General features: G+C 36.8%; 1 long non-coding RNA gene across 1 annotated transcript in view; it reads left to right on the forward strand.

Moving 5' to 3' along the window:
- Positions 1 to 80: 80 nt before the first annotated feature.
- LOC309825342 overlaps positions 81 to 21536 on the forward strand; it is an 80485-nt gene continuing 59029 nt past the window's right edge. Inside the window, exon 1 of the long non-coding RNA XR_014297026.1 lies at positions 81 to 261. This is a non-coding gene — a long non-coding RNA (uncharacterized lncRNA). The remainder of the gene's footprint in view (positions 262 to 21536) is intronic.

Raw genomic sequence — 21536 nt, forward strand, 5'->3', positions numbered from 1 at the left:
CAAATGATTAGTGAGCACGTTACCAGAGCCTGGTTGTGAAATCTGAGAGGTTCCTGAACGTTCCCCTAGTGGATGGGGTGTTGAAACGCTCTTCACCACGTGGCATCCGGTAGACTGTGAGTTATATGCGCCCCCCAGTGGTAAATATAAAGAATAGAAGCGCTGTAGAAATACTGCTTAATATTTATTATCTAGGCAAGAATATGAAGCCAGGCACAAATTTAAGAGCTACGTTGTTGGCAATGGAACTGTGCAGACTAGGTAAAGTTTTTGTTAACTTGTTATTAGGATTAAAAGATAAATACTGGATTCCCAGTTAAAAATGAATTGTAGGGCTTCCCTGGTGGCGCAGTGGTTGAGAGTCCGCCTGCCGGTGCAGGGGACACGGGTTTGTTCCCCGGTACGGGAAGATCCCACATGCTGCGGAGCGGCTGGGCCCGTGAGCCATGGCCGCTGAGCCTGCGCGTCCGGAGCCTGTGCTCCGCAACGGGAGAGGCCAAGGCATTGGGAGGCCCGTGTACCGCAAAAAAAAAAAAAAAAAAAATGCAGATAAATGAATAAATTTTTAGTATAAGTATGTCCCATGCAATATTTGCAATATCTCACTCCTATGAGAAAAATTATCCAAAACTTGGAAATAGGCAAGAATTTACCAAGGTGTTCTTTCATAGCTTTGCTGAGCTTGACTTTATGTTGACTGGGCTATTTTATAATTCTGTAGGGGCGGGGGTGGGGGGGGTAACAGGTAGATTTTTGTCTGGCTGATATGCAGTAATTTGTATCTGATACACCAGATAACCCGACACATTGTGACTTATTGTTCTGTAAGATATTAAACAGTTTTGCATCTAGCTCTGCAATCCTACCCTAATTTTTAAAATGAATATATGTCTACTTTCTCATGTACTCTTAGAATTGGTTTTAGCATCTTACTTGTTCGCTCATTAATTAATGAGTTGAATAAAACTTTGACAAATGTTCATTTTATATTTGCACAGGAGACATGGTTTTCTGTTTTTGAAAATTATACTTTAACGTAGGAAATCTCAAGTTTCCACAGAGATGCTCAAGTGAACTCATGTGATGGAGCCAAACTTTATGGCTAAGGAAGCGTACCTCATGGGTTGTTTAAATCCAGGAATATCTTTTATTGTCTCTTAGAGTAAATCCAAAGCAGTTATAGAACTAACCACTGTCTGTTTTTCCTTTTTACTGATTTTTAAAAAAATATTTGTTTTTTTTTCTGATTTATGCATAGCTAAGTTATTCTGCATTGGTAGCAATGATTGAGAATTTGGTTTTACGGCCTAACCATTTGGTGATACCTGTTGAATGATGGCTATCTAGTTTTTATTAGAAGTGAGATGACAAAGAATCCAGGTTTTTAGTCTTTTCATTTGTCCTTTGTGAGCTCAGATTGATTAAGAATGTTGTGCCCACTGGGAAGAATAGCTTTTTGAGATCTGAACTGGTGAATTTTTGTGTGTCTGTGTTTACTTTCAACCTGGGGTTGAGGTTGTAAAGCTGAAGCTATAAGCTTTCTAGGTGTCTGTGTCTATAATTTATAACAGCCTTTATATTTTGCTTAGTAAAAGTAAAATGTTTTCCTACTCTGTAGGGTATTAATAAATTCCATTGTAATGCCTCTTAAATTAAAGGAACTTTGTTCTGATTGGTCTACAGACGTACATATGCACTTGCATAAATCCCCCAAATTAAAAAAAAAATGCCCAGAATTTCTAATGCTTTAAGTGTGCTAAACTTAAAAAACAAAAAAGTCCTTCTTACAAAAACTGCTAGCTTAGAAACATTTGAAGAATCCAAGTTTATATAATTAAGGTGAGTCTTTGGAGAAATCAGCCTGGATTAATAATTTTGGTTTAAGAAAAGAAGGCAATTATATGTCTTTTCTCTGATTTATCAATGTTAAGTAAAATAAATACACATTTTAAGAATAACATGTAGATTTGTTTTCTCATGAAGAGATTAGCTAATTTGAACTTCCTAAACTACTTATATTGATTTACTCATTAAATAAACTAGCATTATTGCTAGAAAATATTTAAGTTTATGAAAAATGTTAATTTGTGTTCACTAAGATAACTTATTAAGACAAACTTTTTATCTCAACAGTAATTATGTTTTATACTCTAAATTTAAATATAATTCCAAAATCCTTAGGTAACTTAAAACCCTAAGATAATATTAAATTATTAATTAATCATTAGATAACTAGGTTATTTTAAAAGTTGAATACTGAAACAGTGATTAATAAAAGCATAATTTTAAGTTTATATGCTTCTTGCTTTTGTATGCTATAGAATGGCTATCCTTTTGGGTCATGTTAATATACATGTTCATTTTTGCCACTTTCAGAAGGTGTGAAATGAATGTGTGTGGCTGTAGAGACTTGTGTTATGTAGACTTATAAGCTTTATTCATCTGCCAAAATGCTTGCATATGATAGTTCTCAATAATCTACCTCCAGTTTTCCTATGAAACAGAACTTATTAAATTGGTTAAAAGTTATAATTAATATGACCACATTAAGGGCAGGAATAAGAGAGCATGTAAGGTAATGGAATGAGTCTTGTTTTGAAAGGAAAAAAAGAGTCCTAAAGTGTCACTTTATTCAGAATATGAAAGAGCACAGTGAAAGACAAAAACTTGAGGAAGTATAGCAAGTTGGAGAAGGTTTGATGAAAGTGGATCTTATTTGCCTTGGTTTGTAATACCAGGCCCCGAAAGGAAATTTTGAAATATGCTAAAATTTTGGCAAAGTACATTCAGTTTTGAAGTCCTATTCACAAGATAATTATTTTTTAAAAACGTTACTGCCAAATTTTATGTTAATTAAAAACTAAAATTTGGCATTCTCTTAACCCACCTCCTGGCTCCATTTTCCAAAACCTTTAGGATTCACTACAATTGATCTGGTGGGAACCTAGGAACATGCCTTTCCTAACACTGACACATAGGATGTCATCTTAACTAGTGTTTGGAGGTGATGGGGAGGCTTATCTGTAAAGCTAAAGAGAATGAACTTCCCAGTGTATTAGGCTTCTTTGTACCTTACCTTCTATGGCAGTGTCTGGCAGAGTGGGAGCTCTGGTTAATCCTTGAGTTGACTCTGACCCACAATTGTTTCCCTACTGAGTAACCAGAAACACTGCTGATTGGTCTACAGTTGTTCACCCCGCTTTGGGAGGGGTGGTGTTGGGAGAGCTGCTGCTTATCGCTCTGCTGTGGTTCTGATGTTTCTCTTTATTTATTGAGGCCACCCAAGATGACATAATATTAAACAATACAGTGATAATCATACTAGTATGGTGATAAAACGTTTTCAAAGTTCTTTCATATTTTGTCTTGTTTTTGTCATTTTTATCCAGTTACTTCTATCTTCCCCCCTCAGTTGCTGTAACTTCTGTGTTGCTTAAAGTCACACTTTAGGGTTACTTGGTATCATTTGTCTTGCCTGACTGGTTTAGGGCTGCCTGTCTGGAGCCCAGGATACGAATAGCTAGGCTGTTCTTCCTTCTTTCATGCATCTTTCAGTTAAGTCCATTGCCGTTGTGTGTCCTACTTCATAGAATAATTTCATATTTATTAATGCTATTTATACTCTTCCTCTGATGCTACATTCTTAACATATTTCATTCTGTTTAATAATACATAGTTCAATATTGACCATTTTGTAAAAGTGATGTGTATTATTAGCTTGGCTTCTAAGGTTTTGAAGAAATAATATCCCAAACATTGTTTTTCCTTGCTTACTCAATGTAATCTAACACAGATTTATTTCTAGCCACATAAGTCAGTCTCCGTCTGGTCTCTCCCAAATAAGGTGTGGAACAGTGCTGTGGTCCCCAAATAACAGTTAGTAGAAGGGTGACATTCTTACTATATAAAAGCGTCTGAAAAACTTGTTCAGTTACATACTGATTTCTCAGTCTTTTTCACAGATTTACTAAATCAAATCTTTGTGGATGGGACATGGTTGTCTGCTGCATAACTAAGTGCTTACCATTTACCCTATAACCAGAATGTCTGGTTTGAATTTTGGCTTCTACATATGTTAGATGTGTGACTTTGGGTAAGTCATTAAACTTCTCAAGCCCGTTTCCTAATCTGTAAAATGAGAGCAATAATGGTGCCTAGCTCAAAGGGTTGTTGTGAGGATTAAATGAGTTAATATTTGTAGAGTGTTTTTTTTAACAGTTTCAGCCACATAGTCAGCAGTATCTAAGTGTGTGTTAAATAAATAAATCAGAAGTTCCCCCAGATGATTTTAACACAAGCAAGGTTTATGAACCAATGGAATGGAAAGAGCCAGGCTCTGAAATGCTTGACTCATTTCTCATTAAAGATATACCCTCTCTTCTACTTCCAGTGATTCTCAGCTGGGCTAGGACTGTCCCCAGCTGAGGCTTTCGAAATTATGTGGAGGCACTTTCGGTTGTCACAGTATTTGGATGGTTCTGTTAACTCTGATGGGGACAGAAATAACTGGGAGCCAATCGAAAAGAGACAGACTGAGCCACAGACTCTAAGAAGCCTGGACTAGCAGGCCAAAGAGCAGTCTCAAGGAGCAGACGAAGGCACTGAGAATCACGTGGGATGGGAAGAGGGACTGCCTCTAGGACCAAATCACAAGGAGGTGAAATCAAGGGCAAGGTAATATTGCAATCTAAGCAGGTAATTTGCACCGGGAATTCTGTCAGAAGATGTTGGCCAGAGATATTTGTAAGCAGCCTCTAGGATCTGAAAGGGGGACCATGGGGTCTCTATCACCCAGGCATTGGCGGGACGCAGTGACTTAGTTCTAGTACGGAAGTGAATGCATCAGGTTGATCTTGGTCCCTCAAGGGAAATAGCTGAGTCTCCAGGCACTGGGCTGGGGATGAGTAAACCTTTACTACCTGACATAAGATTGGTTATGAAGTTTCGCTTCAGCTGTGGAATGTGGAGATCAGGTGCTCCTGGCTCGTACAGACAACATCACTTTGGCGCTTTTCTGCAGGGTAGGGATTAGGATGAGGTAAATGAGGACATAGAGTGCAAAATTTAAAGAGGCAGTCATTCTCAGGGTGCTGCAAGTGAGTGCCTCTTTAAATTTTCCACCCTAGGTGCCTCATATACCGCACCCTAGTCTCAAACCCGCTCTTATACCAACGGGATTTGAAGGCTTCATTGTTGGTGGGTCTGTCTTACAATGTAGTGCCCATTGTGGCTCGTGAATGACACCAGTGAAAGATGCTTCATATGCTGCCCTGCCTAGTGTATCTTTACATGCCCAACAACTATGTAAAAGGTTGATCAAAATTAGCAGCTTCTATAACTTCTGCCATGCAGTTGCCGTAGTCCATCTACTTTCCCAGAGGTTAAGGACACGTTTAAAAAGTCTTGGTCTACATTATTTATTATTATTTTTTTTTTACATTTTAGTTTTTTATTTTATTTTATTTATTTTTATTTTGGTTGTGCCAGGTCTTAGTCGTGGCTCTCCGGCTCCTTTGTTGTGGTATGCGAACTCTTAGTTGCGGCATGCATGTGGGATCTAGTTCCCTGACTAGGGATCAAACCCAGGCCCCCTGCACTGGGAGTGCAGAATCTTAACCGCTGCACCACCAGGGAAGTCCCTGGTCTACATTATTGAAGAAGCAAAATTAAACGTAGCCATCTCTGTGAGTTAGATCGCAGTGAATGACTGAGTCAGTTAAATAAAAGAGTTATGAAATCTTTAATGTCAGAAGAGTTGCAAATAGTGATTAGGCCTTTACTGTTACCAAATTTGCATTTCGATGCTTTTAAAATGTGCAGAAATGTGTCCACCTGAGTGAATCAACAAAAACGAAGTCTAAATGATGTATCAATGATAAATATTTATACATTCAGGTAATGTTTTTCTTTATAGAATGCCCTCATTATAATGCAGAATTCTTCAACATAGCTGGGTACTTTGACTCCACTCTGATTTTCACTCTTACAAAACTGTTAAGCAAAATCTGTTTATGGCAACAACGTAACTTTGCCTTTGTATTTTTTCTTCCTTTGTGAAGCACTAGTCAGGAAAATACTGCAAGTATTAGCACAGTGTAAACAAGCAAGTTTGTTCAGTTTACCTGCATTTATTTGCCTGTAGGTTCTGTGGTTCTGGTGTTAAAAGCATTGCTATAGAGTAGTTATTGGCTTGCCCTAGTGAAACAAAACAAAACAGCACACAGATATGTGTCTGAACCTCTTGATGATTTTATAATGGAAGTTGAGTGTCCAAGGAAGGCTGAGATTAAATTCTGGGTGACCAAAGCCAAACCCACTGCTGGTTTAATGTTATCAATGTAGGTTTGTGTGATTGAGGCCTCTTGAAAGAAGGTTCGTGGATGGCTTTTGCAGAAGAAAGAATATTGTACAGGGCAGAGGAAGAGGGAGGAAATGAAAGAGTAAGAGGAATGTCAGGAAGTTAAAACTCTTGGGAGACTATTTTGTTAAAAAAAGAAACTGGAAATTGGGACTTTCCTGGCAGTCCAGTGGTTAAGACTCCACGTTTCCACTGTAGGGAACACGGGTTCAATCCCTGGTCTAGGAACTAAGATCCCACATGCCGCAGGGTGTGGCCAAAAAAAAAACAACTGGAAATTATACTACTGCTATAATTATGACTTTTACTTAGAGTCAGGTAAATGAAAACAAAACTTAACTAGGTAAAGAGTTCTCCATGACTTTAAACCTATAATTGGGTTTTCTTCCTCAAGATACATGGTTTAATTAAAGTTAAACTTTAATTAAAACTATTTAAACTTTTATCTAGGAATAAAATTTCTATCATAAGACCACAAGACTCTGAACCATTTTTTCATCTATTCAGTTAAGGAATTATTTTATTAATAAATTTTGTTGTTTTTAAAAAACAAAATATTTATGAATTTTCTAAGCATAGTAACTAAAATATTATATCCCTTGTGATATTTGAAGAAGGTTACATGTTAAGAGAAGAACAACAAAGGAACCAGTGGGAAAGTGGTGTCCTTACTGGGAACCAAGTATACCTGAAATCAGCTATCTGAAGCTGGTGTAATATTTTATAGACCTTTATTAGAGTGATAAGCTCTGTTTCCTTTTTCTCTCTCTTTTTAAATTGAAGTATAATTGACTTACAATACAATACTAGTCTTGGGTATATAATATAGTGATTCGATATTTTCATGTATTATGAAGTGATCGCCGTGACAAGTCTAGTTACCACCTGTCACCACACAAAGGTATTACAATATTGTTGACTACGTTCCTATGCTGCTCATTGCATCCCCATGACTTACTTATTTTATACCTGAAAGTTTGTACCTCTTAATAATCTCTCTCCCTTATTTCCTGTATCCCCCCCACCAACCACCCCCCTGACAACCACCCGTTTATTCTCTGTGTCTATGAGTCTGTTTCTGTTTTGTTATGTTTGTTTGTTTTGTGGTTTAGATTCCACATATAAATGAGATAATAGTATTTCTCTTTCTCTGACTTATTTCACTTAGCAAAATACCCTGTAGGTCCACCCATGTTGTTGCAAATGGCAAGATTTCATTCTTTTTTATGGCTGAGTAATATTCCATTGTGTATGTATACCACATCTTCTTTATCCATTCATGTTTTTTTAAATATATATTTTTTAGTTTATTAATTAATTAATTTATTTTTGGCTGAATTGGGTCTTCGTTGCTGCACACAGGCTTTCTCCAGTTGCGGCGAGTGGGGGCTACTCTTTGTCGCGGTGCATGGGCTTCTCATTGTGGTGGCTTCTCTTGTTGTGGAGCATGGGCTCCAGGCGTGCGGGCTTCAGTAGTTGTGGCTGGTGGGCTCTAGAGCACAGTCTCAGTAGTTGCGGTGCACAGGCCTAGCCGCTCCACGGCATGTGGTATCCTCCTGGACCAGGGCTTGGACCAGGGCTCGAACCTGTGTCCCCTGCACTGGCAGGCGGACCCCAAACTACTGCGCCACCAGGGAAGCCCTGCTTCCATATCTTGACTATCGTAAATAATGCTGCAATGAACATAGGGGTGCACATTTTGTCGAATTAGTGTTTTTGTTTTCTTTGGAAAATACCCAGAAGTGGAAAAGCTGAATCATATGGCAGTTTTATTTTTAATTTTTTGAGGAACCTCCATGCTGCTTTCCATAGTGGCTGCACCAATTTACATTTCCACTGACAGTGCATGAAGTTTCTCTTTTCTCCACATCCCTGCCAACACTTGTTATTTGTTGCTTTTTGATGAGAGCCATTCTGAAAGGTGTGAGGTGATATCTCATTGTAGTTTTGATTTGCATTTCCCTGATTATTAGTGATGTTGAGCATCTTTTCATGTGTTAGTTGGCCATCTGTATGTCTTTTTTGGAAAAATGTCTACTCAGGTCCTCTGCCCATTTTTAAAAATAATATTTATTCATTTATTTATTTATTTTGGTTGTGCTGGGTCTTAGTTGTGGCAGGTGGGCTCCTTAGTTGTGGCTCACAGGCTCCTTAGTTGCAGCTCACTGGCTCCTTAGTTGTGACATGTGAACTCTTAGTTGTGGCATACGTGTGGGATCTAGTTCCCTGACCAGGGATCAAAGCCGGGCCCCCTGCCTTGGGAGCACGGAGTCTTAACTATTGCGCCACCAAGGAAGTCCCTGCTCTGCCCATTTTTTAATTGCTTTTTTTTTGAGTTGTATGAGTTTTTTATATATGTTGGATGTTAACCCCTTATTGGATATATCATTTGCAAATGTCTTCTCCCATTTTGTAAGCAGATTTTTTGTTTCACTGATAGTTTTCTTCGCTGTGCAAAAGATTTTTAGTTTGATATAGTCCCATTTGTTTATTTTCTGCTTTTGTTCCCCTTGCCTGAGGAGACAGAGCCAAAGAAAAATACTGCTAAGATCGATGTCAAGGAGCATACTGCCTATGTTTTCTTCTCAGAGTTTTATGGTTTCAGGTCTTACATTTAAGTCTTTAATCCATTTTGAGTTTGTTTTCTTATGTGGTGTGAGAAAGTAATACAGTTTGATTCTTTTGGGATAACTGTCCAGTTATCCCAAACACCATTTATTGAAGTTCTGCTTCTGAACTCTACAGTATCAAATTTTTTTCTTTACTCTTTATGACTAGCTGTTCTTAATTCTAAAATTAGAATTTTTGACCAAAGGGCCTCATCATAAAGTTTATATAATCCCTACTGATAAACTAAATAAAATGCAATAGCAGCAACAAAACTCCCATAACATTTCATTGTTTCCTCCTCCATGTAGTTAGAAAATTATTCTACACCCCAGGATAAGTAAATTCTAGTCTTAAAAAATGTGAAATCCTAACTTATAAATCTGAGATAGGTCTAATTCACTGTGTAACCTTGAGCAAGTTTCAAGAGCTCTATGCCTCAGTTACCTCATCTGCAAAATAAGGATAATAAGCACCTGCATTATAAGAATGTTATGATGCTCCCTAAAGGATTACTTAAACACAGCTAGGATAAAAAGAAGAAACATAAATTAACTTTGAGACACCCTTGGATATAGAATACTCAAACAGAAGTTACTAATAAACTTTCCAGGAATCAGAGTTTTAAAAGCTGTTCTATAATTGGAGACCCAGTTCATCTCTAAGGACACAGTCTTACATTTCACCTAGAAAGAATATTTTTATAATATCTCAATTATATTATATATTTAGAATATATAGAATATATATCAAACATTCCTATTTATCATTGCTAGTATGTAGAAATATGATTGATTTATAGATTGATCTTGTGCCTTGTGACCCTACTAAACTCACTTACTAGTTTTAGTAACTTTCTTGTAGATACTTCAGGATTTTCTATGCAGAAAATTAGTTTTCTATGAAGAGACAGTTCCCCCCCTCTTCCTTCCTCCTTCTCTTCCTTCCTGTCTCTCTCCCTCCCTCCTTCCTCTGTCTCTCTTGCTTTCTTGCTTTCTCCAGTTTGTGAGGATTAGAGGTGACACATGAAAATGTGTGCTATAATAATGCCTGGCTGGGGCTGTTCTTGGTGAGTGGTGGTATGGAAATAATATTATAATTCCCTATCCTCACAGCACTTTGAAAAGGGAAATAAATCAGAAACGCAAATTTTCCTTTAGGAGAAGAATTAACTGTAGTTAAACTAGGAAGCAATCCCGTGTACCTTTAGTTTATCCGGTGCAAAAACGTTGTCCCTTCTCTGAAATATTTGCAGGAACTTCTGGGTTACAGAGTTGCTGGACTATTTGGGGTGGCAATCATGAATCTTCACTCATACTGCATTTTACTATACTCAGATCTTTCTTCTGGGTTTCACTCTCCCTAAGCTTCCTGACACTCTTTAGTCTGTTGATATGATGAATTAGCTTGATTGCTTTCTGAATGTTGAAACAGTCTTATATTCCTGGAATAAACTCCATTTGGTTATGATGTATTACCTCTTAATATTTTTTGGATTCAATTTGCTAATATTTCCTTGAGGATTTTTACATCTAGGTTCATAAGAGCTGCGGGTCTGCAGCTTTATTTTGTTGCAATGTATTGTTTTCTGATTTTGGCATCAGGGTAGTGCTGGGTTCAGAAAATCAGTTGGGAAGTGTTCCTGCCTAATTGTATTTTGTAATAGTTTATATAAATATTATTTTTTCTTCTCTTAATGTTATGTAAAACTTCCCAGCAAAGTAATCTGTGCCTGGAATTTGTTGGACAGTTTTTTAAAAACTATTGTTTCAATTTCTTTAATAGATTATAGGACTGTTCAAGTTATATGTTTCTTTTTGAGCTTTGTGTCTTTCAGAGTTTGTCCCTCCCCCAGGCCTGCACCATGAGGAAGGCTTGCTCACATCTTACTTGTGAGCACCAGTAGTTGCAAATTTCCCTTGTATTTATGGTCTCCCAGATGTTGTATACTCTCACACTTCGCAGCAATTCATTGAAAACATTAGCTGAATTTTTCCTCTTGGCTTGTATGGCATCTGGTGGGGTCTGTTCCAGGTAAGAAGTGCATGTGTCCTGACTCCCCCTGAGGGATCCTAACTTTCCTTATGTTTCGGCTTAGTTTGTTGCCCTGTGAACTCAGTTCTCCAATGTGTTCAAGAAAAGTTCTGATTTTGCAGATCATTCATTTTTTTGTTATGGTAAGTGGCAGAGTGATTTTCTTTCAGGCTTTCTACAACCTAAAGGGAAGCTTGAAGTCTAATAATAGTTCTTTTTAAAAATTATATTTAAATTTTATTTATAAACAAATGTTTATGTAACTTTTCATATCTTTTCCCCTTCTTTTAGATAAACAATAACATCCTATACATACTTTCCTCCACTTTGATGTTCTTACCTAATATTATATCCCGGAGATGATTTCACAATAATGTAAAGCAATACATATTTGTTTCCTTTTACAGCTGCCCAGTAAGTACCCCATCATGTGTTGTCCCTTAGGTGATTCAGTCATCCTTCTATTTCAGGACTGTTGGGTTATTTCCATTCCTTTGCTTTTATAAGTAGTACTGCATACATCATTACTTATTATTCTTGTTCATGTACATTATTTCTGACCTTTAATCCCTTTTTATATGTTTAATGCAACATTTTTCCCCTGCATTTAATATGGCTATGTTTTGAGGTGTTCTGCACCCAGAATCCCACTCATTCCTTCTTCATTTGTTTGATGCCTAACCCAGACATTCCCGTACTTTTTCAGTTCAGAGTACCCTGAATGTCTCCATAACATTTTCATGGTCCCCAAAGTCAAAAACAAGCAAAGAAACAAAGAAACAAACAAAAAACCTGAACAATTCTTTTTTACTAAGTAATCAGGTCCAAAAACTTAAGAAGTATTTGCATTTTAATAACTTAGTAGCCGCTTGAAAAAATAATATGTATAAATGTAAATGTAAAATACCATTTACATTTTATTCTTAAGTAACCACAATTACTAATGGGATGTGTGTGACTGTTGGGCACTGCATAACTTCTCAAACCTTGGGGTCAGATTGGACATCACCACCCTCATTACTGTTCCTCAGTGATTTTCATGAGGTATTTTTTATTTATCTCAGCAGCCACCCTATATCTTTGCAAAGATATGACATTGTTAAAATAAATATAGTTCAATCTAATGTTGAAACTGAGAATACTTCGAGCAACCAGTTCAAGCCATGTCCAACAGATGTCAGTATCACTGTGTTGCCTTCAAAAATTTAAAATATCCCATGGTGCCCCTGTGAGTTCACTCGGACACCCAAGGGCACCTTAGGGCACAGTTTGGGAACCCCAGGCCTTGCCATCTTGCTGCTGTAGTCATCACAGACAATTAAAAAATCTATGACCTTTAAATACCTTCACATCCAGGTTAGCCTTCTTCCAATTTAACAACCAGATTCTACTTTCTGAACACAACATTATGGTCACACTTCATTTCCCATTTCTTATTACCATTCTTTTACCATTTTATTTCCCAGAGACCCGACTCTGAGTCTATTCTCTTAGGCTAGAAAATCACCTACCATCTTCTTACTTTCTTATCTACATAATCACTTTCTCAATCCACTAGAAAATAATAAATTCAATATCTCTACTGACAATTCTTTAAATTCTTAAACTCAACATTTAAAATACTAAATTAAAAAAAATGTTATTAATACCTTGTTCCTTATGACCAGCATGACATCACTGAATGCAGAGTTGGAAAGAAATATGCAGTTGTACACTATAGATATAAAAAGCTAAAGAGCATAGATAATAGTAAAATATAGTAAAAAAAATTAGGATATGATGAATTTTTAGTGTTTATTGTCTCTGTTTAAAATATTTAATTAATTGTAAATTTGTGCAAATTAATTTAAAATAATGGTCATATTTAACAACCAGCTTATAAAAGTCCTAAAAATTTAATCATTAGCCAGTTTAAGCTGGTTTCAACCACCACTCTTCCTAAAGCTAAATTTTCAGTTACAGAATTAAAGCGTCACCACAAACATACTGTATAGCACAAGGAATATAGCCAGTGTTCTATAATAACTATAAGTGGTGTATAATCTTTAAAAATTGTGAATCACTATGTTGTACACCTAAAATTTATATAATATTGTAAATCAACTATACCACAATTAAAAAAAAAAGAATTAAAGGGTCAAAGGGCATGGGGTTTTTTTTTGGCTCATGTTCATTTTGTTAGATTGTTGCTACGTCTTAAATTTTGCTTTGTGATTATTATTGCTCTTGCCCTGATTTCTGCTTCAATCTTTGCCCATTGGAGTTTGAAATCGGCCATGGTTGGTATAGGTACACCACGTAAGTTGGCACATGAGACAAATGGAGGCTTCTCTACTCTACCTTCCTCTCCCCCCAACCCCTGCCCAGAGGGCAGTTGTTAAACAGTATTGACACACCACTGTTCTGATTAGGATATAATTTAAAAGTGAAATAATAAGCTATGTGTAAAGAAATGTTCATAGCAGAATTATTAATTGCAAAAAACTGAAAATACTTTAAATTCTAGGTCAGGGCTAGTTAATTTAAGGTTTTATTTCTGTGAATCACTATGCAGTCATTATAATGTACACAAGATATCTAGACACATGGAATAGTGTAGCGATACAAAATAATGTTGAATGAAACTATTATATGAAAATTGTATACTTAAAAGGATAAAAATTGGAAAATGTCACAGAAAAATTTTAAGTTGTTTAGGTGAGAGCACATTACATTCAGAAATTATCTTAGTTTTGGTGATTATTTATTTAGTGTTATGTATTTAATCCCACATACCCCTTCTTTAAGTAGAGTCTTTAGTATTTATATCTTGTTACAATGCTATTTTGAAGAGCTGAATTGTGGGAATAAGACAACTTTAGTGATCTTGGCAGAAACAGTATAAAATAACCCTGGAAACTAAAATACTAATCTTAGTATATTTGTAAGGTGATTTTCAGTTTATAAGTATTTTAACGTATGACATTTTGTTTAATCTCTAGCAATTCTGTGAGGTGGGTATGATTTTGCTGTTTTATAGGTAAGGAATTTGTAGGTCAAAAAAAATTCAGTGACTCATTCAAACGCATGCTTCAAGGGAATAAGAAACTCCAAGTCTTTTATTTTACTCAGGAGGAATTATTTATTTTTATTTGTAAATGTCCATATTAGGGTATACAATTAAGCATTCCAATGATGTATTCTAATTAGCAAGACTAAAGTCATGGGGAGATTGATTCAAGATGGTGGAGTAGAAGGACATGCTCTCACTCCCTCTTGTGAGACCACCAGAATCACAACTAACTGCTGAACAATCATTGACAGGAAGACACTGGAACTCACGAAAAAAGTTACCCCACATCCAAAGACAAAGGAGAAAACACAATGAGACGGTAGGAGGGGTGCAATCACAATATAATCAAATCCCATAACTGCTGGATGGGTGATTCACAAACTGGAGAACACTTACACCACAGAAGTCCACCCACTGGAGTGAAGGTTCTGAGCTCCACGTCAGACTTCCCAACGTGGGGGTCTGGCAACGGGAGGAGGAAATCCTAGAGAATCAGACTTTGAATGCGGGATTTGATTGTAGGACTTCAACAGGACTGGGGGAGACAGAGCCTCCACTCTTGGAGGGCACACACAAAGTAGTGTGTGCATCGGGACCCAGGGGAAGGAGCAGTGACCCCATAGGAGACTGAACCAGACCTACCTGCTAGTGTTGGAGGGTCTTTTGCAGAGGCAGGGTGTGGCTGTGTCTCACTGTGAGGACAAGGACACTGGCAGCAGAACTTCTGGGAAGTACTCCTTGGAGTTAGCCCTCCCAGAGACCACCATTAGCCCCACCAAAGAGCCCAGGTAGACTCCAGTGTTGGGTCGCCTCAGGCCAAACAACAAACAGGGAGGGAACCCAGCCCCACCCATCAGCAGACAAGTGGATTAAAGTTTTACTGAGCTTTTCCCACCAGAGCAACAATCAGCTCCACCCACTACCAGTCCCTCCCATCAGGAAACTTGCACAAGCCTCTTAGATAGCCTCATCCACCAGAGGGCAGATAGCAGAAGCAAGAAGAACTACAATCCTGCAGCCTGTGGAACAAAAACCACATTCACAGAAAGACAAGATGAAAAGGCAGAGGGCTATGTACCAGATGAAGGAACAAGATAAACCCCCAGAAAAACAACCAAATGAAGTGGAGATAGGCAACCTTCCAGAAAAAGATTTCAGAATACTGATAATGAAGATGATCCAGGACCTCAGAAAAAGAATGGAGGCAAAGATCAAGAAGATGCAAGAAATGTATAACAAAGACCTAGAAGAATTAAAGAACAAACAAACAGAGATGAACAATATGATAACTGAAATGAAAACTACACTAGAAGGAATCAATAGCAGAATAACTGAGGCAGAAGAATGGATAAGTGACCTGGAAGACAAAATGGTGTAATTCACTACCAGGGAACAGAATAAAGAAAAAATAATGAAAAGAAATGAAGACAGCCTGAGACCTCTGGGACAACATTAAACTCAACAACATTTGCATTATAGGGGTCCCAGAAGGAGAAGAGAGAGAGAAAGGACCCCAGAAAATATTTGAAGAGATTATAGTCAAAAACTTCCCTAACATGGGAAAGGAAATAGCCACCCAAGTCCAGGAAGCGCAGAGAGTCCCATACAGGATAAACCCAAGGAGAAACACATGGAGACACATAGTAATCAAATTGGCAAAAATTAAAGACAAAGAAAAATTATTGAAAGCAGCAAGGGAAAAACAACAAATAACATAAAAGGGAACTCCCATAAGGTTAACAGCTGATTTCTCAGCAGAAACTCTACAAGCCAGAAGGGAGTGACATGACATATTTAAAGTGATGAAAGGGAAGAAGCTGTAACCAAGATTACTCTACCTGGCAAGAATCTCCTTCAGATTCGATGGAGCAATCAAAAGCTTTACAGACAAGCAAAAGCTAAGAAAATTCAGCACCACCAAACCAGCTCTACAACAAATGCTAAAGGAACTTCTCTAAGTGGGAAACACAAGAGAAGAAAAGAAACAAACAGAAACAAACCCAAAACAATTAAGAAAATGGTAATAGGAACATACATATTGATAATTACCTTACATTTGAATGGATTAAATGCTCCAACCAAAAGACACAGGCTTGCTGAATGGATACAAAACCAACACCCATATATATGCCATCTACAAGAGACCCACTTCAGACCTAGGGACACATACAGACTGAAAATGAGGGAATGGAAAAAGATATTCCATGCAAATGGAAATCAGGAGAAAGATGGAGTAGCAATACTCATATCACATAAAATAGACTTTAAAGAATGTTACAAGAGACAAGGAAGGACACTACATAATGATCAAGGTATCAATCCAAGAAGAAGATATAGCAATGGTAAATATATATGCACTCAACATAGGAGTAGCTCAGTACATAAAGCAACTGCTAACAGCTATAAAAGAGGAAATCGACACTAACACAATAATAGTGGGGGACTTTAACACCTCACTTACACCAATGGGCAGACCATCCAAACAGAAAATTACTGAGGAAACACAAGCTTCAAATGGCACAAGAGACCAGAGAGATTTAATAGATATTTATAAGACATTCCATTCAAAAACAGCAGATTACACTTTCTTCTCAAGTGCACATGGAATATTCTCCAGGATTGATCACATCTTGGTCACAAATCAAGCCTCAGTAAATTTAAGAAAATTGAAATCATATCAAGCATCTTTTCTAACCACAATGCTATGAGATTAGAAATCAACTGCAAGGAAAAAAAAGGTAAAAAACACAAACACATGGAAGCTAAACAATATGTTACTAAATAACTAAGAGATCACTGAAGCAATCAAAGAGGAAATCAAAAAATACCTAAAGACAAATGACAATGAAAACACGACAGTCCAAAATCTATGAGATGCAGCAAAAGCAGTTCTAAGAGGGAAGTTTATAGCAATACACTGTTACCTCAAGAAACAACAAACATCTCAAATAAACAATCTAACCTTACAACTAAAGGAACTAGAGAAAGAAGAACAAACAAAACCCAAAGTTAGTAGAAAGAAAGAAATCGTAAAGATCAGAGGAGAAATATATGAAATAGAAACAAAGAAAACAACAGCAAAGATCAATAAAACTAAAACCTGGTTCTTAGAGAAGATAAACAAAATTGTAAAACCATTAGCCAGACTCATCAAGAAAAAGAGGAAGAGGACTCAAATCAATAACAATAGAAATGAAAAAGGAGAAGTTACAACAGACACCGCAGAAATACAAAGCATCCTAAGAGACTACTACAAGCAACTCCATGCCACTAAAAAGGACAACCTGGAAGAAATGGACAAATTCTTAGAAATGCACAACCTGCCAAGACTGAATCAGGAAGAAATAGAAAATATGAACAGACCAATCACAAGCACTGAAATTCAAACTGTGATTAAAAATCTTCCAACAAACAAAAGCCCAGGACCAAATAGCTTCACAGGAGAATTCTATCAAACATTTAGAGAAGAGCTAACACCTATCCTTCTCAAACTCTTCCAAAATATAGCAGAGGGAGGAACACTCCCAAACTCATTCTACAAGGCCACCATCACCCTGACACCAAAACCAGACAAGGATGTCACAAAGAAAGAAAACTACAGGCCAATATCACTGATGAACATAGATGCAAAAATCCTCAACAAAATACTAGCAAACAGAATCCAACAGCACATTAAGCGGATCATACACCATGATCAAGTAGGGTTTGTTCCAGGAATGCAAGGATTCTTCAATATATGCAAATCAATCAACGTGATACACCATATTAACAAACTGAAGGAGAAAAACCATATGAATATCGCAATAGATGCAGAGAAAGCTTTCAACAAAATTCAACACCCATTTATGATAAAAACCCTCCAGAAAGTAGGCATAGAGGGAACTTTCCTCAACATAATAAAGGCCATATATGACAAACCCACAGCCAACATCATCCTCAATGGTGAAAAACTGAAAGCATTTCCACTAAGATCAGAAACAAGACAAGGTTGCCCACTCTCACCACTCTTATTCAACATAGTTTTAGAAGTTTTAGCCACAGCAATCAGAGAAGAAAAGGAAATGAAAGGAATCCAAATCGGAAAGGAAGAAGTAAAGCTGTCACTGTTTGCAGATGACATGATACTATACATAGAGAATCCTAAAGATGCTACCAGAAAACTGCTAGAGCTAATCAATGAATTTGGTAAAGTAGCAGGCTACAAAATTAATGCACAGAAATCTCTGGCATTTCTATACACTAATGATGAAAAATCTGAAAGTGAAATCAAGAAAACACTCCCATTTACCATTGCAACAAAAAGAATAAAATATCTAGGAATAAACCTACCTCAGGAGACGAAAGACCTGTATGCAGAAAACTATAAGACACTGATGAAAGAAATTAAAGATGATACAAAGAGATGGAGAGAAATACCATGTTCTTCAATTGGAAGAATCAATATTGTGAAAATGACTATACTACCCAAAGGAATCTACAGACTCAGTGCAATACCTATCAAATTACCAATGGCATTGTTTACAGAACTAGAACAAAAAATCTTAAAATTTGTATGGAGACACAAAAGACCCCGAATAGCCAAAGCGGTCTTGAGGGAAAAAAATGGAGCTGGAGGAATCAGACTCCTTGACCTCAGACTATACCACAAAGCTACAGTAATCAAAACAATATGGTACTGGCACAAATACAGATGTATAGATCAATGGAACAGGATAGAAAGCCCAGAGATGAACCCACACCCCTATGGTCAGCTAATCTATGACAAAGGAGGCAAGGATATACAATGGAGAAAGGACAGCCTCTTCAATAAGTGGTGATGGGAAAACTGGACAGCTACATGTAAAAGAATGAAATTAGAACACTCCTTAACACCATACACAAAAATAAACTCAAAATGAATTAGAGACCTAAATATAAGACCGGCCACTATAAACCTCTTAGAGGAAAAGGTAGGAAGACCACCCTTTGACATAAATCACAGCAAGATCTTTCTTGATCCACATCCTAGAGTAATGGAAATAAAAACAAAAATAAACAAATGGGACCTAATTCAACTTAACAGCTTTTGCAAAGCAAACTACAAACAAGATGAAAAGGCAACCCTCAGAATGGGAGAAAATATTTGCAAATGAATCAATGGACAAAGGATTAATCTCCAAAATATGTAAACAGCTCATGCAGCTCAATATTATAAAAACAGACAACCCAATCCAAAAATGGGCAGAAGACCTAAATAGACATTTCTCCAAAGAAGACATACAGATGGCCAAGAAGTACATGAAAAGCTACTCAACATCACTAATTATTAGAGAAATGCAAATCAAAACTACAATGAGGTATCACCTCACACCAGTTAGAATGGGCATCATCAGAAAAGCTACAGACAACAAATGCTGGAGAGGGTGTGGAGAAAAAGGAACCTTCTTGCACTGTTGGTGGGAATGTAAATTGATACAGCCACTATGGAGAACAGTATGGAGGTTCCTTAAAAAACTAAAAATAGAACTACCATATGACCCAGCAATCCCACTACTGGGCATATACCCAGAGAAAACCATAATTCAGAAAGACACATGCACCCCAGTGTGCATTGCCGCACTATTTACAATAGCCAGGACATGGAAACAACCTAAATGCCCACTGACAGACGAATGGATATAGAAGATGTGGTACATACATACAATGGAATATTACTCAGCCATAAAAAGGAACAAAATTGTGTCATTTGTAGAGACGTGGATGGATCTAGAGACTATCATACAGAGTTAAGTAAGTCAGAAAGAGAAAAACAAATATCGTATATTAATGCACATGTGTGGAACCTAGAAAGATGGTACAGATGAACCAGTTTGCAGGACAGAAATTGAGACACAGATGTAGAGAACAAACGTATGGACACCAAGGGGGGAAGTGGCGGGAGGTGGTGGTGGTGGTGTGATGAATTGGGAGATTGGGATTGACATATATACACTAATATGTATAAAATGGATAACTAATAAGAACCTGCTGTATAAAAAATAAATAAAATTAAATTTAAAAAAAACAGTAAGCGTGGGGTGGGGAGAAAAAATGCAGGCTTGTTAAAATACCTTTGAACGTAAGGGATCAGCAACTTAAAATAATCACATATATGTTGCTATGTGTAGTGTGGGATATATAGTCTATATGTAATATCCTTGTATGGTGACTTATCGTAACTAGATTTATTGTGCTGATCATTTTGAAATGTATAGAAATACCAACTCACTATGTTGTGTAACAGAAACTAATATAGTGTTTTAGGTCAGTTTTATTTCAAAACTAAACAAACATAGAAAAAGATCAGATTTGTGGTTACCAGAGAAGGGTGGGGGGGGAGGGGAGAATGGATGAAGGTGGTCAAAAGTTACAAATTTCCAGTTATAAGTAAGTACTAGAGATGTAATGTAAAACATGATAAATATAATTAACTGCTGTATGTTATATATGAAAGTTGTTAAGAAAATAAATCCTGAGTTCTCATCACAAGAAAACAAATTTTGTTTTTATTTCTTTAATTTTGTATCTATGAGATGGATGTTCACTAAACTTATTATAATAAACATTTCATGATGTATGTAAGTCAGATCATTATGCTGTACCCCCTAAACCTATACAGTGCTGTATGTCAACTGTATCTCAATAAAACTGGAAGAAAAAATTATAAAATAATATAAAAAATAAGAAGTATCTGGGCATTCCCAGAGATTCTGGAAAAAAAAAGACTAAAGTCATAATGTAAACATAATATTTTTGGAGGATGGAGGATGTGCCCATTGGGAGAAGAGCGTGTTATTATAGTTTTATATTAACAGACGGGAAAGCAGTAACTTCAGAAGTAGCAGCCTGTTTGGCAATGTGGCATAGGAAATGAATGGGGCTGTGGTACCAAAAAGACCTAGATTTGCATTTTACATCCCTTTAAACTTTCTTGCTGTGTGAATTTAGGCAAGTTCGTACTCTCTTTAAACCTAGGTTTTCTCCTCTGGAAAAATAACTCCTACTTAATGATGTTTTTGTAAGCATGAAAAATATCCTGAAGAATCTAGCACTGAATAGTCCCTCAGTTATTGTCAAAATGTTGTTAGAACTATGCTTCTATTAATTTTTTGTGTAAAATTTAACAGAATAATTTATTCATTTAATTAACACTTAGAACATTTAATTACCTTTTATTTGGATGACAGTAAGTTAATTAACATTTTAACCAACATATTCTACATATATATGCATACCCAATCATATAATATATAAATTAACTAGTTGTAGATAGTTTGCACTACTATCTACTATTATTTTATTGTATTCAGCCTTTTTAAAAATGAAACTTTCCATATAGGGCTTCCCTGGTGGCACAGTGGTTGAGAGTCTGCCTGCCGATGCAGGGGACACGGGTTCGTGCCCCAGTCCGGGAAGATTCCCACATGCCGCGGAGCGGCTGGGCCCGTGAGCCATGGCTGCTGAGCC

Source organism: Grampus griseus (genome assembly GCF_964374135.1).
Source record: "Grampus griseus genome assembly, chromosome: 7".
Taxonomy (NCBI): Eukaryota; Metazoa; Chordata; class Mammalia; order Artiodactyla; family Delphinidae; genus Grampus; species Grampus griseus.